The following is a 10330-nucleotide window of genomic DNA, read 5'->3' on the forward strand; positions in this document are numbered from 1 at the left end:
TGGCGACTGGTTTGAGATCCTCTCTCTTGAGTTGATTTGGGACACCCTTTGTGTTGGTGGTCCACTGGCTCCAGGGATACACATGTCCTCTAGAATCTTATCTAGGCCCTTGTCTGCTCTCATCATCCTCCTGTTGAAGGAGTCTGGATCATCCTTCAGCTGAGGTAGCTTTAAGATCTCCCTGATCCTGTCAGGGTGGGTATGAACAATCTTTCCTCTGACCATGGTCCGATAGTCATAGAGAGCAGTCCCAGATAGTTTCTGCTTGTCAGTTTGCCACATATTAGCATAGAACTCCTGGACCATGTTCCTTCCCACTTTCGTTTCAGGATTAGCTAGGACTTCCCAGCTCCTGATTCGAATTTGCTCCTGGATCTCCGGGTATTCATCTTCTTTCAGATCGAATCTAACTTTCGGGATCACTGATCTCAGACCCATTATTTTGTTATAATGGTCCGAATGTTCTTTAGATAAGAACTTTCCTTGATTCCAAAGTGGTTTTGGAACACTCTCTTTCTTGCCTCTTGGAGTGGGTTGTTTTCCTTTGGGGGCCATGATCTTAGTGATCGCGGATAAACACACCAAACTTAGAGGTTTGCTTATCCTCAACCAAAAGAAAAGAAAGGAGAGGGATAGAAGGAGAGCTAGGTGCAATTATTGATGGGAGAGGAGGGAGGCCGAACTCAAATTTATAAGGGGGGGAGGGTGGGTTTTCGAAAAAAAGATAAAGAGAGGATATGAAAGATATGATAAGAGAGGATATAGTTTAAAATTGAGAGGATATGAAAGATTTTTGAGAAAGATAGATTTAATTTTTGAAAAAGATAAAGTGGAGGTTTTGAAAAAGATATTGATGAGTTGAAAAAGATAGATTTGTAAAAAAAAGAATTTTGAAAAGAGTTGGATTGAATTTGCAAAGATACCTGGTGCTTATGGATTAAAATACATTTGATATTTTCAATGGTAGGGTTTTTAGAAATTATGGAATTTAGAAATCAGGGTTCTTGACATGTTTATGTAAGAAATCATGAATTGAAGTATGAAAATCAAGATTTAGAATGAAAAATTTTGAACAAAAATGAGTTTTGTCTCCTCCCTGCCATCCTGGCGTTTGAACGCCCAAACACTGCCTGTTTTGGGCGTTCAGCGCCCAATTGCTGCTCTCCTGGGTGTGATTTTTCTTCTGCTGTTTTTTTATTCCGTTTTCAATTTTTATATTTATTTTGTGACTCCACATGATCATGAACCTACAAAGACATATAACTAAGAAAAATATAGTTAGATAAATAAATAAAAATTGGGTTGCCTCCCAACAAGCGCTTATTTAATGTCAATAGCTTGACAGTGGGCTCTCATGGAGCCTCACAGATGTGCAGAGCTTTGTTGAGACTCTCCAACACCAAACTTAGAGTTTGGATATGGGAGTTCAACACCAAACTTAGAGTTTGGTTGTGGCCTCCCAACACCAAACTTAGAGTTTGACTGTGGGGGCTCTGGTTGACTCTGCTTTGAGAGAAGCTTTTTTTGCTTCCTCTCCATGGTTGCAGAGAGAGATCCTTGAGTTTTTCTTTGTATCTCTCCCAAGCTTCATAGAGGGATTCACCTTCTTTCTGTCTGAAGGTTTGAACATCCACTCTAAGCTTGCTCAACTTTTGAGGAGGGAAAAACTTGGCTAAGAAAGCCTTGACCAGCTTATCCCAAGAGTTCAGGCTGTCTTTAGGTTGAGAATCCAACCATATTCTAGCTCTGTCTCTTACAGCAAAAGGGAAAAGCATGAGCCTGTAGACTTCAGGATCTACTCCATTAGTCTTAATAGTATCACATATCTGCAAGAATTCAGTTAAGAACTGAAAAAGGATCTTCAGATGGAAGTCCATGAAACTTGCAGTTCTGCTGCATCAGAGAAACTAATTGAGGTTTCAGCTCAAAGTTGTTTGCTCCAATGGCAGGAATGGAGATGCTTCTTCCATGTAAATTGGAATTAGGTGCAGCAAAGTCACCAAGCATCTTCCTTACATTATTATTATTTTCGGCTGCCATCTCCTCTTCCTGTTCGAAAATTTCTGAAAGGTTATCTCTGGATTGTTGTAATTTAGCTTCTCTTAATTTTCTCTTCAGAGTCCTTTCAGGTTCTGGATCTGCTTCAACAAGAATATTCTTGTCCTTGCTCCTACTCATATGACAAAGAAGAGGGCACAAAATAATAATAATAATAATAATAATAATATGGATCCTTTATACCACAGTATAGGGATCCTTGTGTGAGTAGAAGAAGAGGGGGAGACAAAGAATGTAATATAATGGAAGAAACACAACTGTGAGGAGGGTTGAGATGTGAGATGAGATGTTAATGAATGAATAAATAAATAGAATAAGATGAGAGAGAAGGAATTTTCGAAAATAATTTTTGAAAAAGAGTTAGTGATTTTTGAAAATAGTTTTTGAAAAATGTTAGTAATTTTCGAAAATTAAGATTTAAAAATTAAAATAATTAATAAATTAAAAAGAAATTTTGAAAAAGGGGGAAGATATTTTCGAAAATGAGAGAGAGAGAGTTACTTAGGTAGTTTTGAAAAAGTTAAGAAACAAACAAAAAGTTAGTTAGTTAGTTGAAACAACTTTGAAAATTAATTTTGAAAAGATAAGAAGTTAGGAAGTTGGAAAAGATATTTTGAAATTAGACTTTTGTAAAAACAACTCGTACCACTAACCAACAAGTGCACTGGGTCGTCCAAGTAATACCTCACGTGAGTAAGGGTCGAATCCCACGGAGATTGTTGGTTTGAAGCAATCTATGGTTATCTTGTAAATCTTAGTCAGGAAGTCAATTATGTTTATCAGTTGAATTGCGAATGACCAAGAGAGCATAAATTAAAGGTTACTTGTTATGCAGGAATGGAGAATATGTTGGAGTTTTGGAGATGCTTTGTCTTCTGAATCTCTGCTTTTCTCTGTCTTCTGATTCACGCATGCACGTCCTCCTATGGCAAGCTGTGTATTGGTGGATCACTGTTGTCAATGGCTACCTTCCATCCTTCCAGTGAAAACTATGCTCACGCGCTCTGTCACAGCACGGCTAATCACCGGTTGGTTCTCGATCTGGTTGGAATAGGATCGCTTGATTCCTTTGCGTTTGTCACTAACGCCCAGCCTTCAGGAGTTTGAAGCTCGTCACAGTCATTCAATCCTTGAATCCTACTCGGAATACCATAGATAAGGTTTAGACTTTCTGGATTCTCATGAATGCCGCCATCAATTCCAGCTTATACCACGAAGATTCTGATTAAGAGATCTAAGATATACTCATTTAATCTGATATAGAAAGGAGGTGGTTGTCAGGCACACATTCAAGGGTTGAGAATGGTGATGAGTGTCACGGATCATCACCTTCATCACAGTTAAGCGCGAATGAACATCTTAGATAGGAACAGGCGTGTTTGAATAGAAAACAGAAATACTTGCATCAATTCATCGAGACACAGCAGAGCTCCTCACCCCCAACAATGGAGTTTAGAGACTCATGCCATCAAAGAGTACAAAGTTCAGATCTAAAAATGTCATGAGATGCAAAATAAGTCTCTAAAAGTTGTTTAAATACTAAACTAGTAGCCTAGGTTTACAAAAAATGAGTAAACTATGATGGATGATGCAGAGATCCACTTCTGGGGCCCACTTGGTGTGTGCTGGGGCTGAGATTTAAGCAATTCACGTGCAGAGGCCATTTGTGGAATTGAACGCCAGTTTTTGTGCCAGTTTGGGCGTTCAACTCCAGCTTTTGATCCTTTTCTGGCGCTGGACGCCAGAATTGGGCAGAGAACTGGCGTTGAACGCAAGTTTACGTCGTCTATCCTTGTGCAAAGTATAGACTCTTATATATTTCTGGAAATCCCTGGATGTCTACTTTCCAACACAATTGGAAGCATGCCATTTCGAGTTCTGTAGCACCAGAAAATCCACTTTAAGTGCAGGGAGGTCAGAATCCAACAGCATCAGTAGTCCTTTTTCAGCCAGAATAAGATTTTTGCTCAGCTCCTTCAATTTCATCCAGAAAAATACCTGAAATTACAGAAAAACACACAACTCATAGTAAAGTCCAGAAATATAAATTTTTCCTAAAAACTCATATTTAACAGTCTTAAACAACAAATTCAAAAGACATATGCACTGTTCAAGCATTCATTCAGAAGACAGAAAGCATTGCCACCACTTTTAACTAATTAGAATTTCCCTTATTAAAACTCGAAATTTTATTGCCTCTTATTCAAAAGATCTACTACTTTATTCATGTTTGCTGATGATGAGAAAAATAAACTATAGCTTATTTGGAGATAAAATCAAAATAGATACTAATTACTACAATATGAATCCTAAGGTAAACTTATATAAGGTAACTGTCACAGAGTTAAGGCAGAAATTGGAAATTAACAACCTTTATTCTGGGGGAACGGGGGTTCCTCTGATCCTTGGGGTGCTTGGTCCTGCAAGAGAAAACTTTTGGCGCTTCAATTCCCTTAAGTCACGCCCTTGCTCTTCTTGTTCTTTAAACATATAGGTCAGCATTTGACTGTGTTCCTTCTGTTCTTTTATTATTTGCTCCATAGCTTCCGTATCTTGGTAACAAACGTCTCAAGATACTCCCAGTATTCAGATTGAGGGATCTCTGGGAGGAATTCCTGTGCTCTCTTATTGATGGGATCATCCTGTGCTTGTTGTTTTTCCATTGATGCTTTGGTGATCGGCTTCTCAACTGAGATATACTCCGTTATTCCTATCCTTACTCCAGCGTCCTTGCAGAGCAAAGAAATCACGCTTGGATAAGCCAACCTGGCCTCTTTAGAATTTTTGTTAGCAATTTTGTAGAGTTCAGCTGAAATCAGCTGATGAACCTCCACTTCCTTTCCCATCATGATGCAATGGATCATCACTGCTCTTTTAACTGTGACTTCAGAACGGTTGCTAGTAGGTACTAGAGAATGCCCAAAGAAATCTAGCCATCCTCTGGCGACTGGTTTGAGATCCTCTCTCTTGAGTTGATTTGGGACACCCTTTGTGTTGGTGGTCCACCTGGCTCCAGGGATACACATGTCCTCTAGAATCTTATCCAGGCCCTTGTCTGCTCTCATCATCCTCCTGTTGAAGGAGTCTGGATCATCCTTCAGCTGAGGTAGCTTTAAGATCTCCCTGATCCTGTCAGGGTGGGTATGAATAATCTTTCCTCTGACCATTGTCCGATAGTCATAGAGAGCAGTCCCAGATAGTTTCTACTTGTCAGTTTGCCACATATTAGCATAGAACTCCTGGACCATGTTCCTTCCCACTTTCGTTTCAGGATTAGCTAGGACTTCCCAGCTCCTGATTCGAATTTGCTCCTGGATCTCCGGGTATTCATCTACTTTCAGATCGAATCTAACTTCCGGGATCACTGATCTCAGACCCATTATTTTGTTATAATGGTCCGAATGTTCTTTAGATAAGAACTTCCCTTGATTTTGGGCGTTCAGCGCCCAATTGCTGCTCTCCTGGGCGTTCAACGCCCAGCTGCTGCCATTACTGGCGTTCAACGCCCAAAATACACTTTTACTGGCGTTTTCTTGCCAGTGAGCTCCTTTTTCTCTGTTTTTGTTGTGTCGAGGTCTTCTGTAAATGATTCCTCACCTTTAGTGTCAGTGAACTTTATATAAACAAATGAAAATAAAAATAAAAATAAAAATAGGGCAAAACGCTTAGAGGATTGTTGCCCCATGGCTGGGTTGCCTCCCAGCAAGCGCTTCTTTATTGTCTTTAGCTGGACCTTGCTGAGCTTTTAATCTAGCTTCAGCCTTGAGCATTCTTGCTCAATGTTGCCTTCAAGATAGTGCTTGATTCTCTGTCCATTGACAATGAACTTCTTATCAGAATCAATATCTTGAAGCTCCACATAACCATATGGTGATACACTTGTAATCATGTATGGTCCCCTCCATCAGGATTTCAGTTTCCAGGGGAATGGCCTGAGTCTAGATTTAAACAACAGAACCTTCTGTCCTGGTTCAAAGATTCTAGATGACAGCTTTCTGTCATGCCACTTTTTTTATTTTTCTTTATAAAGCTTGGCATTTTCGAATGCTGTGAATCTGAATTCCTCTAGTTCATTTAGCTGGAGCAATCGTTTTTTCCTGCTAATTTGGCATCAAAGTCTAGGAATCTGGTTGCCCAGTAGGCCTTATGTTCCAGTTCCACGGGCAGGTGACATGCCTTACCATACACGAGTTGGTATGGAGAGGTCCCTATAGGGGTCTTGAATACTGTCCTGTAAGCCCATAGAGTATCATCCAAGCTCCGTGCCCAATCCTTTCTACAGGTATTTACTGTCCATTCCAGGATTCTCTTTAATTCTCTGTTAGAGACTTCAGCTTGCCCATTGGTTTGTGGATGATATGGAGTAGCCACCTTGTGGCAAATCCCATACCGAACCTTGGCAGAGTAAAGCTGTTTATTGCAGAAGTGAGTGCCCCCATCACTGATGAGTACTCTAGGGACACCAAACCTGCTAAAGATATGTTTCTGGAGGAACTTCAGCACTGTTTTAGTATCATTGGTGGGTGTGGCAATGGCCTCAACCCATTTTGATACATAGTCAACTGCTACCAGAATATAAGTGTTTGAGTATAATGGTGGGAAAGGTCCCATGAAGTCAATTCCCCATACGTCAAACAACTCAATTTCCAAGATTCCTTGTTGAGGCATGGCGTAACCATGAGGCAGATTACCAGCTCTTTGGCAACTGTCACAGTTACGTACAAACTCTCGGGAATCTTTATAGAGTGTGGGCCAATAGAAGCCACATTGGAGGACCTTGGTGGCTGTTCGCTCACCTCCGAAATGGCCTCCATATTGAGATCCGTGGCAATGCCACAGGATCTTCTGTGCTTCTTCTCTAGGCACACACCTACGGATAATTCCGTCTGCACATCTCTTAAAGAGATAAGGTTCATCCCACAAGTAGTACTTTGCATCAGTAATTAATTTTTTCTTTTGTACCCTGTTGTACTCCTTAGGTATGAACTTTGCAGCTTTATAGTTTGCAATATCGGCAAACCATGGTGTTTCCTAAATGGCAAACAAATGCTCATCTGGAAACGTCTCAGAGATCTCAAGAGAGGGGAGGGACGTCCCAATTGGCAGGTGGTGGTAATTTTTTAATTACCTCTATTTTTGCTTGATCCACCTCTATTCCCTTGTTTGAGATTTTATGCCCAAGAACAATTCCTTCAATCACCATGAAGTGACACTTTTTCCAGTTTAAAACTAGGTTGGTCTCTTGGCATCTTTTCAGAACAAGTTTCAGGTGATCAAGACAGGAGCTGAATGAGTCTCCATATACTGAGAAGTCATCCATGAAGACTTCCAAAAATTTTTCCACCATATCAGAGAAAATGGAGAGCATGCATCTCTGGAAGGTTGCAGGCGCATTACATAGCCCAAATGGCATCCTTCTATAAGCAAACACTCCGGATGGACATGTGAATGCTGTTTTCTCTTGATCCTGGGGATCTACTGCAATCTGGTTATAGCCTGAGTAGCCATCCAAAAAGCAGTAATAATCATGACCTGTTAGTCTTTCTAGCATCTGGTCTATGAATGGTAAAGGAAAATGATCCTTTCTGGTGGCTGTATTGAGCCTTCTATAGTCAATACACATGCACCACCTTGTAACTGTTCTTGTAGGAACCAGTTCATTTTTTTCATTATGAATCACTGTCATGCCTCCCTTTTTTGGGACGACTTGGACAGGGCTCACTCAGGGGCTATCAGAAATAGGATAAATAATCCCAGCCTCTAGTAGTTTGGTGACCTCTTTCTACACTACTTCTTTCATGGCTGGATTTAGCCGCCTCTGTGGTTGAACCACTGGTTTGGCATTATCCTCCAATAAGATTTTGTGCATGCATCTAGCTGGGCTTATGCCCTTAAGGTCACCTATGGACCACCCAAGAGCTGTCTTGTGTGTCCTTAGCACTTGAATAAGTGCCTCCTCTTCCTGTGAATTTAAAGCAGAGCATATGATCACTGGAAAAGTGTCACCTTCTCCCAGAAACGCATATTTCAAGGATGGTGGTAATGGCTTGAGCTCGGGTTTAGGAGGTTTTTCCTCTTTCAGAAGGAATTTCAGACGCTCTTTCATGTCCTCTGAATCCTCTAAATCAGGCTGAACATCTTTAAAGATGTTCTCCAACTCTGATTCAAGACTCTCAGCCATGTTGATCTCTTCTACCAAAGAGTCAATAAGATCAACTTTCATGCAGTCTTTTGATGTGTCTGGATGCTGCATGGCTTTGAGTTTTTTCCTATAGATGCCAATCATTCTAAACTTCAATGGATAAAGTGAGATGCCAAAACTATTCAAGAGGCAAAAAGCTATAAGTCCCGCTCATATGATTGAAGCTCTGTTTCATTGATAGTTTGGAATTTATAGTATATTCTCTTCTTTTTATCCTATTTGATCTTCAGTTGCTTGGGGACAAGCAACAATTTAAGTTTGGTGTTGTGATGAGCGGATAATTTATACGCTTTTTGGCATTGTTTTTAGTATGTTTTTAGTAGGATCTAGTTACTTTTAGGGATGTTTTCATTAGTTTTTATGTTAAATTCACATTTCTGGACTTTACTACGAGTTTGTGTATTTTTCTGTGATTTCAGGTATTTTCTGGCTGAAATTGAGGGACTTGAGCAGAAATCAGATTCAGAGGTTGAAGAAGGACTGCTGATGCTCTTGGATTCTGACCTCCCTGCACTCAAAATAGATTTTCTGGAGCTACATAACTCAAAATGGCGTGCTTCTAATTGCGTTAGAAAGTAGACATCCAGGACTTTCCAGCAATATATAATAGTCCATACTTTGGCCAAGAATGGACGACGCAAACTGGCGTTCATCGCCAGCTCTCTCTACTTGTCCATAAGCCTGTTTGCTGGCCCACTTGTGCTTCCAGATTTCTAATGGAAGACCTTGTTTCATTCATGAAACTTACAGTGGCCTTAGATAGATCAGAGACTAAGTTTGCTAAATTAGAAGTATTTTGTTCAAAGTTCTCTGTCTGTCGCTGAGTGGATGATGGAAAAGGTTTATTATTGCTAAACCTGTTTCTTCCACCATTATTAAAGCCTTGTTGAGGCTTTTGATCCTTCCATGAGAAATTTGGATGATTTTTCCATGATGAGTTATAGGTGTTTCCATAAAGTTCACCTAAATAATTTACCCCTGCTATTGCAGGGTTTTCAGGATCATAAGCTTCTTCTACAGAAGATGCCTCTTGAGTACTGTTGGACGCAGCTTGCATTCCATGCAGACTCTGAGAGATCATATTGACTTGCTGAGTCAATATTTTATTCTGAGCCAATATGGCATTCAGAGTATCAACTTCAAGAACTCCCTTCTTCATAGGCGTCCCATTGCTCACAGGATTCCTTTCAGAAGTGTACATGAACTGGTTATTAGCAACCATGTCAATGAGTTCTTGAGCTTCTGCAGGCATTTTCTTTAGGTGAATGGATCCACCTGCAGAAGTGTCCAGTGACATCTTTGATATCTCAGACAGACCATCATAGAATATATCCAGGATGGTCCATTCTGAAAGCATGTCAGAAGGACACTTTTTGGTCAGTCCTTTGTATCTCTCCCAAGCTTCATAGAGGGATTCACCTTCTTTCTGTCTGAAGGTTTGAACATCCACTCTAAGCTTGCTCAGCTTTTGAGGAGGGAAGAACTTGTTTAAGAAAGCCTTGACCAGCTTATCCCAAGAGTTCAGGCTGACTTTAGGTTGAGAATCCAACCATATTCTAGCTCTGTCTCTTACAGCAAAAGGGAAAAGCATGAGCCTGTAGACTTCAGGATCTACTCCATTAGTCTTAACAGTATCACATATCTGCAAGAATTCAGTTAAGAACTGAAAAGGATCTTCAAATGGAAGTCCATGAAACTTGCAGCTCTGCTGCATCAGAGAAACTAATTGAGGTTTTAGCTCAAAGTTGTTTGCTCCAATGGCAGGAATGGAGATGCTTCTTCCATGTAAATTGGAATTAGGTGCAGTAAAGTCACCAAGCATCTTCCTTACATTATTATTATTTTCGGCTGCCATCTCCTCTTCCTGTTCGAAAATTTCTGAAAGGTTATCTCGGGATTGTTGTAATTTAGCTTCTCTTAATTTCTTTTCAGAGTCCTTTCAGGTTCTAGATCTACTTCAACAAGAATATTCTTGTCCTTGCTCCTGCTCATATGACAAAGAAGAGGGCACAAAAAAATAATAATAATAATATGGATCCTTTATACCACAGTATAGGGATCCCTGTGTGA

This window comes from Arachis ipaensis, chromosome B03, assembly GCF_000816755.2.
Source record: "Arachis ipaensis cultivar K30076 chromosome B03, Araip1.1, whole genome shotgun sequence".
NCBI lineage: Eukaryota > Viridiplantae > Streptophyta > Magnoliopsida > Fabales > Fabaceae > Arachis > Arachis ipaensis.